Genomic DNA, 18,657 nt, shown 5'->3' with positions numbered 1-18,657 from the left:
ATCATACTGTAGCGCTTTTGTTCAAATGACAGCTTGCTGAAGTATCCCGGACCTTTTCTAAGGAGGTTCAATTTAGGGGGAAAAAAGCAAATATAAATGTAGAAAAGTTAAAATTATAGTTGAAAGAAATGTAGTGACTGACAGCACATATAGATTCATGTTACTTTCTGCAGAAAAGCAAATAAAGCACCGGCAAGGCCCCATCTACAATACAGCCATGCATTAGCTCTATTTATTTTTTGAGGAAAAATAAATGTCAGAGATGTAGAATTTCAAAGAGGAAGAATTTCACCCAACAACTTGGAACCGTCAAGCAGAAGGGCCCAATTGAAATGGGAAGCACACACATAGCTGACCCAGTAAAATTATGTTACTATGGTTACCGGAAGGATTTTAAACTATGCAAGCACAACTAATAGAGGGCAAGGAAATAGGTGACTTGCAAAACAAGGGAAAAGACTCTTAAATTTTTGACTTTACTTGAAGCAATTGCCAGAAAAAACAGGTTGGCAATATTTTTCTGGTAAGAAAAAAAACCCCAGTATGTTGATGTAACATCTATATGTTTCAGGTAAATTAACTTTAAAAGGAAACAGCAAGGTGTTAGGACATCAAGATGGTGGCAAATGTATCACCAAACTGTGGCAATACAAGGAGAGCACAATGCAGAGTGTAGAGAGCAAAAAAATAGGCAGTTGCAGCCTTTTCATACTGTGTCCTGTGAGGTACAGGGACTGGTCGATCTAAGAAATACCCTATATAAATTATATAAATCTTGTCACAGCAAGCAGGCACGTGCCATTTTGTGAAAACTATTATTAAAGCAAGCTTTGCAGCATACCAAAATCTTTTTTTTTTTTTTGCTAAAATGGGAGCCTGATGCCCATACCCATGATGCACAATTATATACTGAGCAGAGGAACAGGGAATATGAGGAATGCTGTGACATCAAGACAGTGTAGAATGGAAAGTGAAAGTAGCTGCCTGCCCCACCTCTATGCCTGAGACATAGAGGTGGGGCAGGCAATATATGCTTGAGCGAGGATCTCATCCATGAGCCAATGCAGTTATCATTACAATTAGCTTTTAAACCTGTTCAATCAATATCTGCCCAGTTCTTGGCCAGATATTAGTTGGGTAAGCCCATCAGTGCGCCCTATACATGGGCAGATAATCTGTCAACACTGACTGAGCCAAATTGGCAGCTAAAATCTGCCCATGTACTGTATGGCCACCTTTAAACAACTTAACCCTTTTTATTATTGCTGAACATACTTAATCAACTACATGGACACTAGCTACTACATTATACTCCGCTATAAATGAACAGAAGAGTATCTTTTATTGTGTGTTTTAAGTCTTGCAGCTGCATCTTCTTAAACTAATTACAAAAAAAACAGTTTTTATGACAACAGTTGCCCCAAAAACAATTTCATCAGAGCTATTCTAGGAATTAATGAATTTCTTCCTCCTTTCCATCATGTGAAATTAGAAGCCAGGACTTTTGGAGTTATGGTAGGCAGGGTAGGTTTCTATAGTGTTACTGTTACTGTGGCAGGGTTAGGGTAGGCGGATAGCCGGAGACAGAATGAGGAGTATTTACATATATCTACATATATACTGAGCAGGAACTTTATAAATGGATAAAGAATAAACCTGCTAACTATTCAATAATTCTGTCATCCATGCATCAGCCAAACAAGTTATTTTTTGTATTCAGTACCTACGAGTTTGGTATTTTTCTTTATTATTATTTATTTAAAGAGAGAGTACTGTACACACAGGGACTTTATACACACAGGGACTTTAGGTTTGTACCTGAAGAAGAAATGTGTGTGCTCGAAACGTTGGATTTTTTTTCAATAAAACTTTTTTCTTTTGCACGAAGTCCCTGGGTGTGCAGTACTTTCTCTCTACATTTTTACATTTGACCTGTACCCAGGGCTATTGTTTTTGTGAAGGCTGTGATCTTGATTAGTATCTATGTTTAAAAATATGTCGACTAATACAACACATAGTTGCTGCTTTTCTTCTTTCCTCAGGTTGCAGTACAGCCAGGCTGAAAGGGAATTAAATTTGAAATGTTCCTTACAAACTCTGAAAATGCCTAATATAAAACAAATTTAGTGCTAGAGTCAAAATGCACCTCGGTTCACATCAAGTCCAAAGAGGTGACCCATAAATTGTCATGGGCGCAGTCTAAGAGCAACATTCATTTTATAAGGTAGCTAGTCATGGCAAATAAATATATATAAAACATAGAAATAAATACAAGTCAGGCCAAACTGGGATTGTATACAATGTATAAGAGATGTCTAAGGGCTAGTGGGGTTTTGGTACAATTTCTCAAAAAATCATTCTAAAACACAACTTTTTAAAGCACAATCCTTTTATGTTTAGAGGAGTATAATTCCTTGGTGCATTCTTAAGTTTTATATATGTCTCCATTAAGCTTACTAAAAAATCATTTAAACATGAAATAAACCCAATAGGATTGTTTTGTCCCCATTAAGGATTAATTATATTTTAGTTGGGATCAAGTACAGGTTCTGTTTTATTATTACAGAAAAAAAAAAATCACTTTTAAAAATGTGAATTATGCCCTTATAATTGAGTGTATGGGAGATGGTCTTCCCGTAATGCCCCGTAATGGGCAGAGTGCCGCTGAGTCTTGACAGTGTCCTCTCCCTAATACTCCCTTACATCAGGGGTCTTGTCACATACCCAGACAAATACAAATGGTACTTTTCATCTGTGTCATGCAAGGCTAATCCTGGTGCAGCCGGTTCATTAATGTGCTGTATATCTTTAAGATATGCTCAGCCCTGCCTAAAGTCTCCTGCTCTTTTCCCGTTCATCTTCACGCAACATAAGTACATGAGATCTCGATGACGTAATATCTTCCCTTTTTTCACTCTCCATTAAGTTATAATGGATATAATTGAAATGTCAGCCAACCAATGGTATCTCCACTACCATCTGACCATGTTATCCTTGAAAATAAGGCTACTTAAAATAGATTAAATTGGTTGCTTGGTTAGTAGTGTGATATTGTATATATTGATATTAAAAGGACATTTGATCTAAAAGTATCTGAATAAAAGTCTGTACAGGGCAGGGAAGTGGCATGGGTTTGGAAGACAGGTCAGGGTCTGTGCAAGGCAATGAATAGCTCTGCTGCTGACAGGGGTCTCAGTGAGTAAACCAATATATAAATAAAGCCATATGGAAATATATAGTTTAATGGGATATAAAAGAAAAATGTCAAGATTCCTGTCTGGTTCCAAAAGGTTCGATCAATAAACCTTATTAAACACTATTTTTTCTCGTGGTTAACTTCTGTGAGTGCCAATAGTTTTCTTTTGTCCCTATATACATATATATATATATACTGGAACAAGGACAGCACTCCCAGGATTTGAAGAATTGTGAACAAAATGTAAATTCAAAAACAGAAAGGTTTATTACTCGACATTTCGGTCTCACAAAAAAAACCTTCATCTGGAGTGAAAAACATATAAATGTATATATAATTATTGTTTAGTATTTGTATACCACATAGTATTTGAGAGTGTAATATATACAAATAAAAGTAAATGCTATGTAGTATACACAAACTGCATAACAATAATAAACAGGGACGGCCAGTATGCTTTTCTGTCACAGAATATTTCTTATTGTAATTATCCAAAACATTTTACAAAAGAAAAAAAATTATATATGCCACACTTAGAATAAAATGTAATTGAAGATGGGTTTCATTTTCCCATTTGAAAGGGATCATAAACATATATTTACATGGAAAAGGACTAATGGAAAAGACTAATACATATGCTGAGCATACATTGCATAAGTTGTATTTTACTTTGCAGCAAGGCACTAGAATATTGATATGATCCTAGCTTGGGGCAATGGAACCAAGGGCTTTGAATCGGGTCTATTAGAGAACAGGATTATAATCTTTAGACATAGTGGTCAACTTAAAAGACCACAAATCTTGTGTATACTATGTTTTTAAGTATTTAAGCACAAAAAAACAGAATGTTAAGGTTGACCGATTCCTCTGGCGTCCCTTAATATACTCACAAAGTAATTTAATATTGGTTTTGGATACTTGCCAACTATCAGCTCAACATGTCAATACTGATAATATACTGAAGTTATGCAGTGCCTTGCCTATAAAAACTTGCAAGAGCATAAAATGAAAACATCTGTTTGCCTGCAAAAGAGGACCAGGATACATACACCAGAACAAAGGAAGTTACAGCAACAGAAATAAGGTTTTTGACAGGCAAGCTTGTTTGCAACCTTCATGGTGAACTTATCGCATGATAAAACAATGGGTGGAAACATTGAACAAATATCCATGCAAAAATCTGTTTTGTCTATGTTGGTACATAGATAATAGAAGTATTATGTGCAAGTGACATAATGACAAGGTCACAACTGGAAAGCTCATCCTACATTCTGCAAAATCCACAACTCTCAAGACAGTGTTGCTTTTGGTAGGCCAAGTCCATGTCAACATTTGACATTGGAAGAAAACTGAAGATTGACAAAAATTTTAACTGAAACACCATTATAATGCTTAAAATACATTTTATAAAATGAGAACATTTTAAAGACTTGAGAATTATAGGTCTTATGGCATGCTGGGGCATTTTATATACAACAGACTCAACAACAGATATTTTATTTATTTCCTTACATCAATATAGCTGCAGGAAAAGGTGATGTGCCGTGTTAGCCAGTCAAAAATGTTTACAGGGTAACCCTTTTGAAATAAAAAATAACAAAAGTGGGTATAAAGGTGATACCTCTCTTGGCTAACTCAGATAATCATAGCAAGCTTTCAGAACATTTTAGTTCCTTTTTCAAGCTGATTAAAAGGAACTAAAATGTTCTGAAAGCTTGCTATGATTATCTTAGTTAGCCAAGAGAGGTATCACCTTTATACCACTTTTGTTATTTTTTATTTCAAAAGGGTTACCCTATAAACATCAATATAGCTCCAACACATTTCCTTAGTACTTTACAGAGTTTACAATCTAAGGTCCCTATCACATTCACACAACACTATGGCCATTTTAGTCAGTAGCCAGGTAACCTGCCTGTATGTTTTTGCAGTGTGGGAGGAAACCCACCCAGACACAGGGAGAACATACTAATTCCATGCAGATAGTGCCCTGGCTGGGATTGAACTCAGGACCCCAGCACTGATAAGCAGAACTGCTACCGTAGCTGTAGGCTGCAGGATTCCTAGATATTCTATACAGAATAAAAAAGCATCATGGAATCATTAAAGAACGTGTAAGAGGGAAATGAACAGTAAAAAGACTGATCTCACATTGTACACTTCTTATACAGTCTCTACAGTCAGGAAAGGATATGGGGTTATGCCAGAATCCAAAAAAGTTGGATCTCCCCCATCCCCTTTGAAAGAATTTCTATCAACCCAGCAATCACATTTAAGTTCCACCTGTATAGTGAGTATTGCACAAACAAAATTACTGTTTTTTTTAAGGTCAGGGTCTAGGTAATCGAGAAAAGACCTGAAATTCTTTCTTCTGTGGTTAATTTTATGGCCAAAAGATGGATGGAAGAAGTGGGTGGCAGTCGAATGATGCATCAAAGCAAATGCTCCCCCACACGAGCTGTAGTGTACAATAATCCTTGGAGCAAGTTATGTGCATCTTTTGCAGTTATCACCATTTAGTGCTATTGATACACAATCTGCCCTTTTTCAAGCATCTTTGTGAAACCAGCTTCACCCTCACAGAAAGCATGTTGTATAACAGCCACACTCATTCATTTTCTGATTGTGGATAAGTTATATACAGGCAAAGAGATCATCTTCTTTGGTAGCATTAAGATCATAAGGTCATACAGCAACACTGTACCTGTAAATACTTGCTCAGATATTGGCTTGAACTGGCTCCACCCTCTCATACCTGACTAACAACTAACCTGGTTTGATGATCTTTACCTTTTCTCAATATATTTTGTTGGCTGCTTGTATGCTATGGCCCAAGTATTTTTTGAACAACTGTTTCTCAACCATGTCCTGCCATGTAGCTGTACAGAATTGGGCATACTGTGTACAGAACACAAAAGTGGAAAAGAATGTTGCATTTTGTAGGGAAGTAAAGATTATTGTGTCTTTGAAGGCATTTTACTTTACTTGAGCTTTCCACCTCTGTTAACCATCTACAACACTGTTTAAATACTTTTAAAGAATATCTTCCCTTACCTTGAATACAGCCTATCACTGTCATTGGGAGAAGGATCTAAGATGTCTCTAATCTCCAGATAATTAATTCTGGGGGGGTCTCTCTTCAACGTAGTAGGTTGTAATTGTTTGTAATAGATTTCTACTGCAAAGGCAATACCTTGTGCTCTTCTTCATTCAGACTAACGGCTACTATTTGCTGGGAGCGGATCTTCAGGCAAAGATTCACCATTCACTTACTCGACCTGATGCCTCATCTGAAGTCACTCTTTCACCTACAGATACAAAAAAGTGGAAGAAAGAGGGAAGAGTGAGTAGAGGTGTTCACTCAACTTCACTTAGTTGTAATATATTTTGACTACTTAACACCATATTTTTTTTATGAATTCTGGAACCTGCCTTATGTTTTATGACAAGGATCACCTCCAGGAATTATAAAGTAAAGCCTTGTCTGTGCAGAGCATAAATGCGTGCACAGACAAGAGATAGAAGGAACTACATCAACAGTGAGAATGAAAGATTTAAAAAACTATAAATGAAAAAAGCCAACATGTCTTGTGTAAGTACCTTTTAGTGACTGTTTCCCAAGATAATCATTTACTTAGTGACTTGTGGAGAGGCTTAGTTACACTCTACAATTTTTTGAATTTTTGATATTTAGGACATTCATCCAAAACTATGTTGGTAGACTTTTTTCAAATAATTTGTCCTCATCTGCCTTGAGAGGCTACATTTCTCTGGTGTTTTAAAGAATGCCAGTGTCTTCTCGATATTTGAGGCCATTCCCTAGCTGATCTTCTAAGCAGGGTCAGACTCGGCCAGTGGGATACCGGGAAAAAAACCTAGTGGGCCCCTGAAATTTAGACCCGATCCCCACCAGTGCTGCCCTGCTGATCTCCCTCCTCAGATTGCGCTGAAAATAATTATAATGTATGTATGCTTGGGAGTGAGGGAAATTGGGTGGGCAGTGGGGGTTCCTAGGGGGTCCCCACCCTGGGGCAGCAGTGCCGATGGGCTCTGCACACCCCAATCCGACCCTGCTTCTTTGGGTCTATGAAGTGCAGATACCTGGAGACAGCTAAGGAGTAAATGCAAATGTGCCCTTCTACGTGACTTTAATCTCAAGACAGACTGCACTTAAGTAAATGGTTTAAAAAAAATGCACAATCATTTCTGAACATGCCAGACTGTGGCATTTTGCTAGAAAATCATTTTCTCTCCTGAGGAAGGGAGATGGAGGGAGGGAGAGAGAGAGAGAAAAGCAACTTAAAATCAACTTACAGAGCTTAAAGGAACAGTAACATCAAAAAATTAAAAGTGTTTTAAAGTAATTAAAATATAATGTGCTGTTGCTCTGCAAAAAACTGGTGTTTTTGCTACAGAAAAGCTACTATATAAATAAGCTGCTGTGTAGCCCCGGGGCAGCCATTCAAGCTGGAAAAAAGGAGAAAAGGCACAGGTTACATAGCAGATAACTAGTAGATAAGCCCCATATAATGGTGGTTTATCTGTTATCTGCTAAGTAACCTGTGCCTTTTCTCCTTTGAATGGCTGTCCCCAGGCTACACAGCAGCTAACTTATATAAACTATAGTAGTCTTTCTGAGGCAAACACCCCAGTTGTAGCAATGCAGGGCAACAGTACATTATATTGTAATTACTTTTATACACTTTCATTTTTTGGTGTTACTGTTCCTTTAATGTGTGCTCTCTGTGAAGCCCTTCATTTCCTTCTTGCCTTTCATTTTCACAATGCCAGTAGTCTGCTGACCCATTTCTTCTACAGAGCTATTGTCAGTAAAAAGAAAAATATACATGTTACGAGATAAGGCAAACTGCAATACACAAGTTATTTTAGTAAAATGTCTCAGTCCCTAAGCAACATACATCAGTATTTACATAGTTCATTTGGCTTGAAACAAATAGTCAATCAACTTCAACCCCTACAAATAGATATAGAGAGAGAGAGAGTTTGAAAGGCAAGTGAGGCCCAGGTTCTGCTGTTTTGGTCCTACACAGAGGACCTTTAAGGTGTTGTGATAAAGTTCCTCTGTGTAGGACCGAAACGTTGACTTACACCATTACATTTTTGCACATAATTTAAGTCCCATGAGTGCTCTGTGTTCTATATGCTGTTCTCTCCAGCTAATTAATATCCTTAATATAGACTGGAGCCCAAAACTGCACTGCATACTCAAGGCCTTACCAGGGTCCTATAATGAGGCAAAATTATGTTTTTATCCCTTGAGTCAGTGCCCTTTATTATGCTCGGCAGAACTTTATTTGCTTATTTAGCCTCTAGGTGACTCTGCCTAGAGTTGCACAGCTTGTTAACCACAAAACTCTCTTCCAACTCTGTGTGGCTCCCCACCGGTCTGGCTGCTGTGACTGCTTACCTTTGAGTAAGCATTAAATGGTATCAGTACTGAGATTAACTGCCCCCTGCATTGTTCACACCTCAGATTCAGCCTGTTATCTCCCTGTTTTGTTTCTACATGTAATCCCCTGTACTGTTCACATTTTTTAATCTCTGCAATCACTACACCTTTTAATCACAGGCATTGTTCTGCCTGCAATATGATGCCTATGTGTGCCAACTATGGTACCCCACACAGCATTATGTTATAGCTAGCATTGCCACCTGCCAAGTTTTGCCTGTCCAGTTTTCCAAATTAGGATAACCAGGCAGGACTCTGAGACTGACATGGCGATCAGCCAATCACCACACCATAGCCCTGCCCCATGACTTCACTCCCCACCCCCTCCCTGCCCCTCTGATGTCACTGCCAACCCCATCCCTGCCCCCTGCCTAAGGTAATGAGCCGGGAATGGAGGCAACCCTAGTCCTTGTCAGGCCCGGATTTGTGGAAAGGCCCTGAATATCCTGTAAATTAAATCCTTATAAAGGATGCTTAGTGATATCATTAGTTACTGGTCTTTAGTAATGTAATTTCTGTCATATAACTGTGATTTAAAGCACTGCTCTGCTGGTTGCAGCGGTGACTTGATGGATAAGACGGGACCCCCTCAAGACCACACCACAGGGTGAAACAAAGAGCATAAATGAGAATGCCTCTTAGCTGATGTTTGTGATCTACTTTTAATTTCATATTAAAAGAATGGAATCAAACATTGGAAGAAAGGTCATACTGCTGGTGACTGCTGATGTTTAAATGGGTAGTTCACCTCCAAGTTAACTGTTAGTATGTTACAGAATAGACAATATTTAGCAACTATTCAATTCATCTTCATTTTTTTATTCTTTACAGTATTTGAATTTTTTGCCTTCTTCTTCTTCTGACTCTTCCAGCTCTCAATGACCGGGGCCAGTGACCCCCCCCCCAAGCATGGGGTCACTGGCCCCGGCAGCCAAAAACTATTGCTCTGTGAGGCTATAAAGTTATTGTTATATTTAATTACTTGTCTTTCTGTTCAGGTCCTTTCCTATTTCATACCCACGTTTCTTAATTAATCTGCTGCCTGGTTGCTAAGAGACCTACTTAACAACATCATTTAAAAAACACAAATAATAAAAACTAAAGACCAGTTGCAAATTGTGTCAGAATATCACTCTCTACATCCAACTAAAAGTTAATTTAAAGGTGAACAACCCCTTAATGCAGTCCCAGGTTTCTACATATGGATTTAATACTCCTGACTCCAGTCAGCATAAACATTGTTACTGAGAAATATACAACTGGGATAATACCATAAGTAGCTGTGGTTATAATATTATAAAAAATGGGACATCGTAATACTAAAACTGAGAGATAGAAGGCGGAACACAAAGTAGCTATCTGGTCTTTATTTGTAGTCAGATTGAATGACTTGGTTTGACCATGCCTCACCTGAACAGCAGGAAAAGATCTTTTTCACATTAACCCCAGTTCAGTGCATGTTACAATATGCTGAGGTGGAGTAATGCCGGACACACATCATTTGCAACTCTAACAGCAGGCAGTCTCTGCAGGCTTTTTGTCGTGCAGCAGATTTCTGCCTTATTTATGGAGTAAAACACATTATTTCAAATACAGTTCTACATTTTGATATTTACTTTTTTATGCACCTGGATTTGTGTTTTCTGAGAGGCAGAAACATATGAAAATGTATTGAATAAAAGATTCTCATAGAAAAAAAATCATACAGCGGAAAAATATGATTATATATTATTGTAACGCTAGAGGTAAAGAATATGGGTTAGAAAAATAACACATAATATTAAAGGAACAGTAACACTAAAAAATGAAAGAGCTTTAAAGTAATAAAAATATAATGCACTGTGGCCCTGCACTGGTAAAACTGGTGTGTTTGCTACAGTAACACTACTATAATTTATATAATAAGCTGCTGTGTAGCCACGGGGGCAGCCATTCAAGCTGGAAAAAAGGAGAAAAGGCACAGGTTACATAGCAGATAACTGATAAGCTCTGTGGAATACAATAGTGTTTTATCTGTTTTGCCTGTGCCTTTTCTCCTTTGAATGGCTGCCTCCATGGCTACACAGCAGCTTATTTATATAAATTATATTAGACTTTCTGAAGTAAACACACAACTTTTACCAGTGCAGGGCAGCAGCACATTATATTTTAGTTACTTTTATACACTTTCATTTTTTGGTATTACTGTTCCTTTAACTATGCAACTATGTACAAAGTTATATAGTAAAGGTTTATGGCAAAACCTTTTTAATGAATGTAACAGCTATAGGAGACAGTTTTCAATAATTAGCATTAGTCAATGCAATACTATAATGTATTAGTAATATATTACTTCTTCATATTGCCCTGTTGATAAAGGTGGAGGGATACGTTTGGTGAAAATAGCCCAACTTTTTAAATTAGTCCTTTTTAATGACAAAATAGGAGAATATGTTGTTTTTTTTATTAAACAATAGGCAGAATGTTATTTTAAACACAAGTGCTATATGTGCTCATTAGTGCTCATTTTTAGCAAAAGGTGTTTGTAATTTCAGTGCCTTCAATTTACACCTCCCTTTGTTGGAGGGTATGTAACACTTCCCAAGTCAGTGGCCCTGGAGCCCCCTTAATGCACTGCAGTAGCGATCATTTGTATTAATACATTTACTAAAGGAAAATATATGTGCACAACCTGCTAGGTGCTTAGAGGAAAGTGCAAGGAAATAAAGGAAATGCTTTGCATCAATAACGATAAATAAAATGTTTGAAAACCTCTGGAACTGAGGCATAGACCTGAGCCCCTAATATTGATATCTAGATAATTACACCAACTTTTTGATTAAACTCTACTCTGTTGTGCAGTTATCTGACAGGGTTCCTGGTAACAAATACCCTTGCAAGGATAACAAGTTTACTTGTTCAGCAGCTTGTGATGCATTGTGATTGGAGGCATTATGAAATAGCTTGCTTGATTTTCAATTTGCACTGGATGAAGCTGCTTCTACTTCAGGATATCCATTTTCTTCAAAGAATGTGTTAAAAGCTGCCAAACAAAACGCATCTTCCCTAGAGAATGAATTCCGCTTTCTGCAGACCTTCTCTACTACTGTTAAATGAGGGATGATTTATTCAGTTTGTAGGAGCTCCTGTCATTAGTGCAGTCAGTGAAGGAATGTCTGGCTCGATTCATAGCACAGCACTACAATACAGGGAAACAAGTCAGTATTTAACCCAGCAAGCAGATGCATCCAAAAATATGGCACCTAAACACCTAGACCTTCCTGTATCAGGTGCAAAAAGACTATATTGTTTGGACTTATTAAAAGGGAAAGGTAATTTTAGGAGTTGTTATTTGACAGGTACTTTACAAAGGCAGACGGCTAATGCAATATGCGTACAATTACAGTGTCAAATTTATATCCGCCCTCACTTCCTCAGATGTGTCATTGCTGTTGTTCTGGGGGCACAGAGAGGAAAGGCGAAAAGAAATTGTAAACTGGAGAGGAGAATGAAGAGTGGGAAATAAACTGGGTTATGAAAGGTAATTCCCAAAAAGGAGCAAAGGAGCATGAAAGCAACCTTTTATTACTAGGTGACATTATGAAAGGAAGAGGAGAAAGGACAATGTAAGATAGCAAAATGTAAAATCTCAATGTTATATGGTGTTTTTGTTAATGTAATAGTTCATAAACTGCTCTGGTTACTTACTCTGTTCTATAATTAAATAGCGAGTGTACGTGAGCTCTGAGCAGTAAATTGCACATAAATGCATTCTATCAGCCAAGAGGCTCCATGGGGTGTATTTAGTAAGTTTGCATCAGTATGTCAGGCATAACAATATGATAAGAGGATAAAATAGGTGCAGACTGTGAGATATACTAGCAATGCCACTAATGCATTAAGGGAGTCCTGGACAAGCAAAGATCCAGAGGCACACTATCAGCTGTATGCTCGAGCTTGAAAAAGGGCCCAAACGTCGCCTGTAACTTTTTTTTTTTTTTTTTGGGCTACATAATTTTTTTTTTCATTTTTTTCTCAACTGATAGTGTGCCTCTGGATCTTTGATTGTTCATAATTCTGCCCCTAGTGCAGGCTGTTAGTCTCTAGTGAGCACCTACTATGACAACAGGTGAACTTTTTAGGTTAAGACATTTCTGCTGTTTATGTTGTGACTTTTGTCTGTGGAGGCATATAAATGCTGTTAAATGCTCCTGCTATGATCTATGTATCAGGTTCACTTAAGTGTATTTGCGGTAGGGCCTGTTAACATATATGCTACGTCGCAAAGAGTATTTGGAAACCCTTATAAATTGTCCCTTAGTAGGAGAACTCACCAACGGCTGGAAGCAAGGTTAGGATATAAGTACAGATGTTGGGAGAGTCACACCAGTCTATCACCCCATACACAATGCCAAATTAGTTAGAATGGTGTAAAGGTAAAAGCAGTTGTAAAATGCTGTCTCTGGAGTAGTAAACTATTTGGAAGCCTGTTAGATTAGTCTATGTTGCTTGATGCCCATGAGGAATAGGTAGAGCGTGCTAAGGAGGAAAAGGCGGGGAAAGTCTTTCAGGCAGGAACTGGTATTTCACAGACAGGAAAAAGGGTGACAAAGAAACAGAAGCAAGAACAGGGTGAAAAGGACGAAGAATCAACGAATGACAAGAGCGGGATGAAGTTGAAGAAAAATTGGTGATGGACCAGCAGGACCAGGGTGGATCAGTTGAAGGATCTGGGACAGGTAAACACAGGGCGGAGCAGGCGAAGGAAGCAAGCTGGACTGGAGCAGCACTGGAGCAGCACTGGAGCAAGGCAGGGACAAGAAAGTAGGAGCATAGGTGAAAACAAGGGCAAAGGAAACAGGAAACAGCAAAGTCAGCCCTGATTAGCTGACCTCACCCAACCAATAAGACTGCTGGGGTGATGTAACAAAGAAAGAAGTGAAAGAGACAAGCACTAGCTGGCTGCTCTCCAGGCCAAGTGATTAGGGAGAACAGCCAGCAAGCAGCATCAAACCCCAGCAGAGCCTCACAATGCCAGGAGCATGCTACTTTCTGTATGTGGAATACCATCTGCAGAGTTTATTGGAGGAGGAATAGTGGTCTGGATTCCTGGTTCAAGTGTAAAAAAATCATATTCCTGATAATTCCATGCCTCCTACTTTATGGCAACAATTTGGGGAAGACCCTTTCATGTTACTGTGCAATAATATAAAATACAGTGTGTATTGTATATAAATAAGGTATAAAAAGTCACTGAGGCAGTCTATGGACATATGATAGTTATTATAGTTCATATAAATGACTTTAGGTCATGGGTGATTTAAACATAGCTCATGGAACTTGAAGCAAACATGAGTGATTTCTAAGCTCTGATTAAAAGATATAACTGATATATTGCATTTCATTTTCATGGCTCTTGTGCAATATAGACAGTGTGTGTTGATATATATGCACCCCTCTACTTAAATACATCAACAGAACATGTTTTTTGTTTTTATCTCTCTTTTTCTTGCAACTGGTCAGTTAGTGAATAGATAGGTCTATTGCTAGGTTTATTACTAGTTATTATGTAATATTTGTTATTTATTAATCCGTGTATGTTACATACTATTTCACTCCTGTCTTTATACAGTGGCATGGGGTAAACCTGATTTACCCAGTATAACCACCTTGATAAATGTGACCCACGAGTAGGAAAGGGCAGAATATAAAAACATTATAGGCAAAAGACATATAGGAGTCTTCATTAGGGTTGCAATCTTTTATCGTTGTTAAAGCCTGCCTTTTGGGATGGGGAACAGGCGGTGACGTCACTTGGGGCAGGAAAATGGGTGGGGCAAAGGCAGACATCTACTTAAAGGGGAGTGATGACTACAGAAAGTGTCAGGGAAGGGAGGGATCTATAGGAAGGGTTGCTGCCTTACATATTTAATAGCAAATCTATATATTTGCTGGTAAATGTGTAATGTCGGCACCAGCCCTAGCTGGCAAATCACCAGTCAAATACCGGCTTGGTGGCAACCCAAGTCTTGACTGATACTCACAGCAGATCACTATGTATTGACATCAGCTAGAAGTGGCCTGCATCACAAATACCTTCAAATATATCAACAATTTCAGGTCTAGGGCAGCCAGCATACCCCATTAATGTAGTAAGATGTGATAGCTTAGGTGTTTTGATCGTCCCTACAAGCATCAGCCATAAAAGTGCCTTATGTGTCATTGCCCTTCCTGTTTTATTAATGTGCTCCTGCAATTAGGAATGTGCCGAATCATTATCTGTGTCTGACAGCATAAGTTTAAATTTCAGTAGCATGCCGAGTTGCAAAAAAAAGGTGATTTATTAGCCTAAAAGCATGTAAAAGACCGGTTAGTCCAAAAGCATATAAAGGCCAATAAATCACTTTTTTTCTTTAGCAGCTCAGTATGCCATTAGATTTAGAGTATGAAAAATTTGAATGTACAGCAAGGTTTCTATAGCAGGGCATAACAGTCAGCATACAGGTATGTCCTCATCCAATCAACATAATGGTATGCCTTCATACAATCTAGGTTAGTCCTGCTTTGTCTCTTCCTAGCAGTCACCTACATAATAAACTATTTTTTGTAATAGCAGCTCCCAGTAGATATCAGAATAGCACTCAATAGTAAGAATTCCAAGTCTGGCTTGGGACTCCTCCAGTTACATGGGAGTAGGAGAAACAATAGGTTACCTGAAAGCAGTTCTAATGTGTAGTGCTGGCTCCTTCTGAAAGCTCAGACTCAGGCACAAGGCACTGAGATGGCACCTACACACCAATATTACAGCTAAAAAATTACATTTGTTGGTTTAAAAACAACATTTTATATGGTAGAGTGAATTATTTGTTATGTAAACACTGTAATTTAGAAATAAAAAGTACACCATAATAATCATGACAGAATATACTTATGTAATAAAATAATAATAATATAACAATATGAATGAAAAGGGAAAGGTTATCTAGACCTTTATATGACTATATAAATAGGAAACAGAACATTTTTCTTGTATAGTCTCATTAATATAAATAAAAGAATAAACAGGAATATCTCTAGTTCAAGTATTAGACTTGAATGTCTGTTTACAGTGTACAACCACAGTTTTTTCATAAAACTCTTACTAATGTGTTATTAGCAATTTCATTTATATTTATTTTTTTTACTAATACGAGTATAGGATCTATTATACAGAATGACTTTGGGGTTTTCTGGATAAGGGGTCATACTGTAATTTGGATCACCCTACCTTAAGGCTATTAAAAATCATTTAAACATTAAAAAACCATACCTCCCAACATTTGCAAGAAGAACAAAAAGAAATGGCAAACGACAATGTTTGGACCAAGCCCATTTTTGTGATCATACCCCCTAAATACCACTCCCATTTTACAAAAAGGAAGCTGACATTGACCTTTAAAATGCAAGTCTCTAGCTTATTAGTTACAATTGTATCTCAGTCCAGGTGTTAAGTTTTCTGGGCTCTCTGCCAAAAGCTACTTATTTAATTAAGTTAGAGAAATATTGTATCATTTTTAGCATTCAGTGCAGGAGATCAAAGGGAAATTAGTGATTGAGCTGTTAAAATCAGGACAGTTGGGAGGTATAAACAAACCCAATAGGGTTGTTTTGCCACCAATATGGATTCATACAGCTTAGTTATCTACAAGGAAATGTTTTACTATTCCAGTTTTGTGAATAATAGGCTTTCAGCTAAGGGCCCCTATTTTGCTGTAGCATACAAATGTTTAAAGCATGGGTGAATATGTTTTCCTTATATACTGGTTATCCAAAAAAAAAACAATATTTCGGCACATTTGTATTGTATAAAAATGAATATGCTGGAAATGAACATAAATGAAACAAATATACTGGTTCCATTTAAGAAGATGCTAAAGCAGAATATAAAGGTGCCAAAAATAAATTAAAAGAAAAAAACGTCTTAATCGGAAGCTTTAATTTAGTTATCGAATTACATTTTTTTCCCCAAATTTAATTTTCGTGTTCATTAGTTTTGATCAAATGTTCAAAGTTTAATGACTAGAACCTTTTATTGAAATGTATTTGAACATTAATACACAGTAAATTGGTTGTTCTCTGCAATTTATGGTCTGTTATTTAAAATGTAACTGAGAGGTCATTCTTCCTTGCAATTGCCTGCCCAGAGATTATTGCTGTTATAAAACATCCTCAATAGATTGGGTCATGCATATCTTGCAAATTGCAAAAGAACATAAAAAACCTACATTGCCTGGTCTTTAGAAAAGGTTTGTGCAACCTGCGCCTGCCAGAATGATTCCAGGAATTGTAGCTCTGTCCACCTCTGCTTTAAAGCCTTTCATGCAAAAAAAAAATAAAGATGACAAATGTTTCTATTTCCTTCCTTTTCATTCCATGTCAAGGTACAATAGGCCTTCTTTATTTTATTTCAAGGGCAATTAAGCACACAAAAATGACATCAGCTGCCAACACTTGTGTGCAACTGGTCTGATGAGACAATATACATACTATATCAAGGTCCAGTTTCAAAAGGATAATTGAAACAAAACACCTATAAAATCCGTATGCAGCAGGGCTGATTAGAAATAAGTGTATATGTGTGCCGAATAGGAGCCACAGACAACAGTATGTATTTGTTTAATGTCCATGGAGTGAGTTAGTCCCCCATGATGGATCTTTGCTACGGTGGGTAACTAACCACTCCGAAATGCCTTTCCACCAGCAACAATAGGAGTTGGGATTGGAAAGGCCTTTGCAACACTTCAGCTTTCTGAAATTGCATATCTTCCTCCTGCAGGCAACTTTGTGCAACTTTGGAAAGCCGAAGCGATGTTATCTGAGACTCCTATTGTTACCGGTGGAAAGGCATTTCCGTGCGGTTAGTCGCCTGCAGTAGCAGAGATCTTTTACAGACAACCAATCAGAGATTAGCCCTAGTGCTTATTAGTTATCAGTCCTCCAGAAAGGGGTACTGTAGGTATAGGAATGTAAAGGGCTGGGGGAAATGGATTCTACTGCTTGATGCAATTTGCAATGCAGATTAGTAATGGATGACATGCTGATCCTTTATTTGAATTAAAAATCTGACAGATCTAAGGTTTGTTCGTGCTATATATCTGTATTACAGAAGCATACAATTCAAACACGTGCTTTGTATTAACAGATAATAAAGATGGACATGTAGGGTCTTCACTGCTATAGACCTGCTTAGTGCTACATGATGATGGAAACAGATTTACTCTATTATTATGTTAACTAATAAACATAGTTATACATACAATGAAAAATAGTCATTTTTATGTTAGAAGGCAATACATTTAAATGTATAGCAGTAATAGAATTGACATTGAAACATAATTAAATGAATAAATATTAAGCATGGATACTATTTCCACTTTGTGGAAGGTCACTGCCTAGCACATATGCAGACTTGCATGGAAGCACAATAACAAGGACAAACATGTCAAATTTGTTCCACTGCCGGCTGATTGTGGCCAGTTGCCAACCACAGAAGGGCAGACATGCATCTCTGTCCCACCATATCTGAGTGATAATAAGCCCGATTTACTGAGCATCACCGCAGGCTAAATCTAGCCTAAGATCCACACCTAGCATTCCTATTTTATGCTACTAATTTGGGTCATATGGAATATGGACTTTTAAATAGTGATGGGCGAAATGTTTCGCCAGGCATGGATTTGCGGCGATTTTCCGCCGTTTCGCAAATTTTTTGCCGTTTCGTGGATCTTTTGAACAGAATAGATTTGCTCATCACTACTTTTAAATATCGGGGCTGGAATATCATCTCTCTGATGGCATGGAGTTACACAAAGTCTCTGCTCTGGACACTTTCCTGGTTGAAAAATAATATTTAACGTTTTATGTATAGTTCTATTGTCAAATGCAGAAACTGTGATAACACACAGTATACAGTACACACACACACACACACACTAAACCCACTGCTGCAAACTTTGACTGTTTTTTGACATAA

At 37.6% G+C, this 18,657-nt stretch overlaps 1 long non-coding RNA gene across 2 annotated transcripts in view; it reads right to left on the bottom strand.

The window, feature by feature from the left end:
• Positions 1-7,940: 7,940 nt before the first annotated feature.
• LOC116408704 overlaps positions 7,941-18,657 on the bottom strand; it is a 34,425-nt gene continuing 23,708 nt past the window's right edge. Inside the window, exon 3 of one of the 2 annotated variants that reach the window (XR_004221168.1) lies at positions 7,941-8,016. This is a non-coding gene — a long non-coding RNA (uncharacterized LOC116408704). Of the gene's footprint in view, positions 8,017-16,914; positions 16,999-18,657 lie in introns of those variants that run through there. The other variant, XR_004221167.1, reaches the window with a different exon arrangement.

This window comes from Xenopus tropicalis, chromosome 2 (genome assembly GCF_000004195.4).
Source record: "Xenopus tropicalis strain Nigerian chromosome 2, UCB_Xtro_10.0, whole genome shotgun sequence".
Classification (NCBI taxonomy): domain Eukaryota; kingdom Metazoa; phylum Chordata; class Amphibia; order Anura; family Pipidae; genus Xenopus; species Xenopus tropicalis.
Note: the sequence above shows the minus strand (reverse complement) of the source record. Positions and strands in the feature narration are given on the sequence as shown.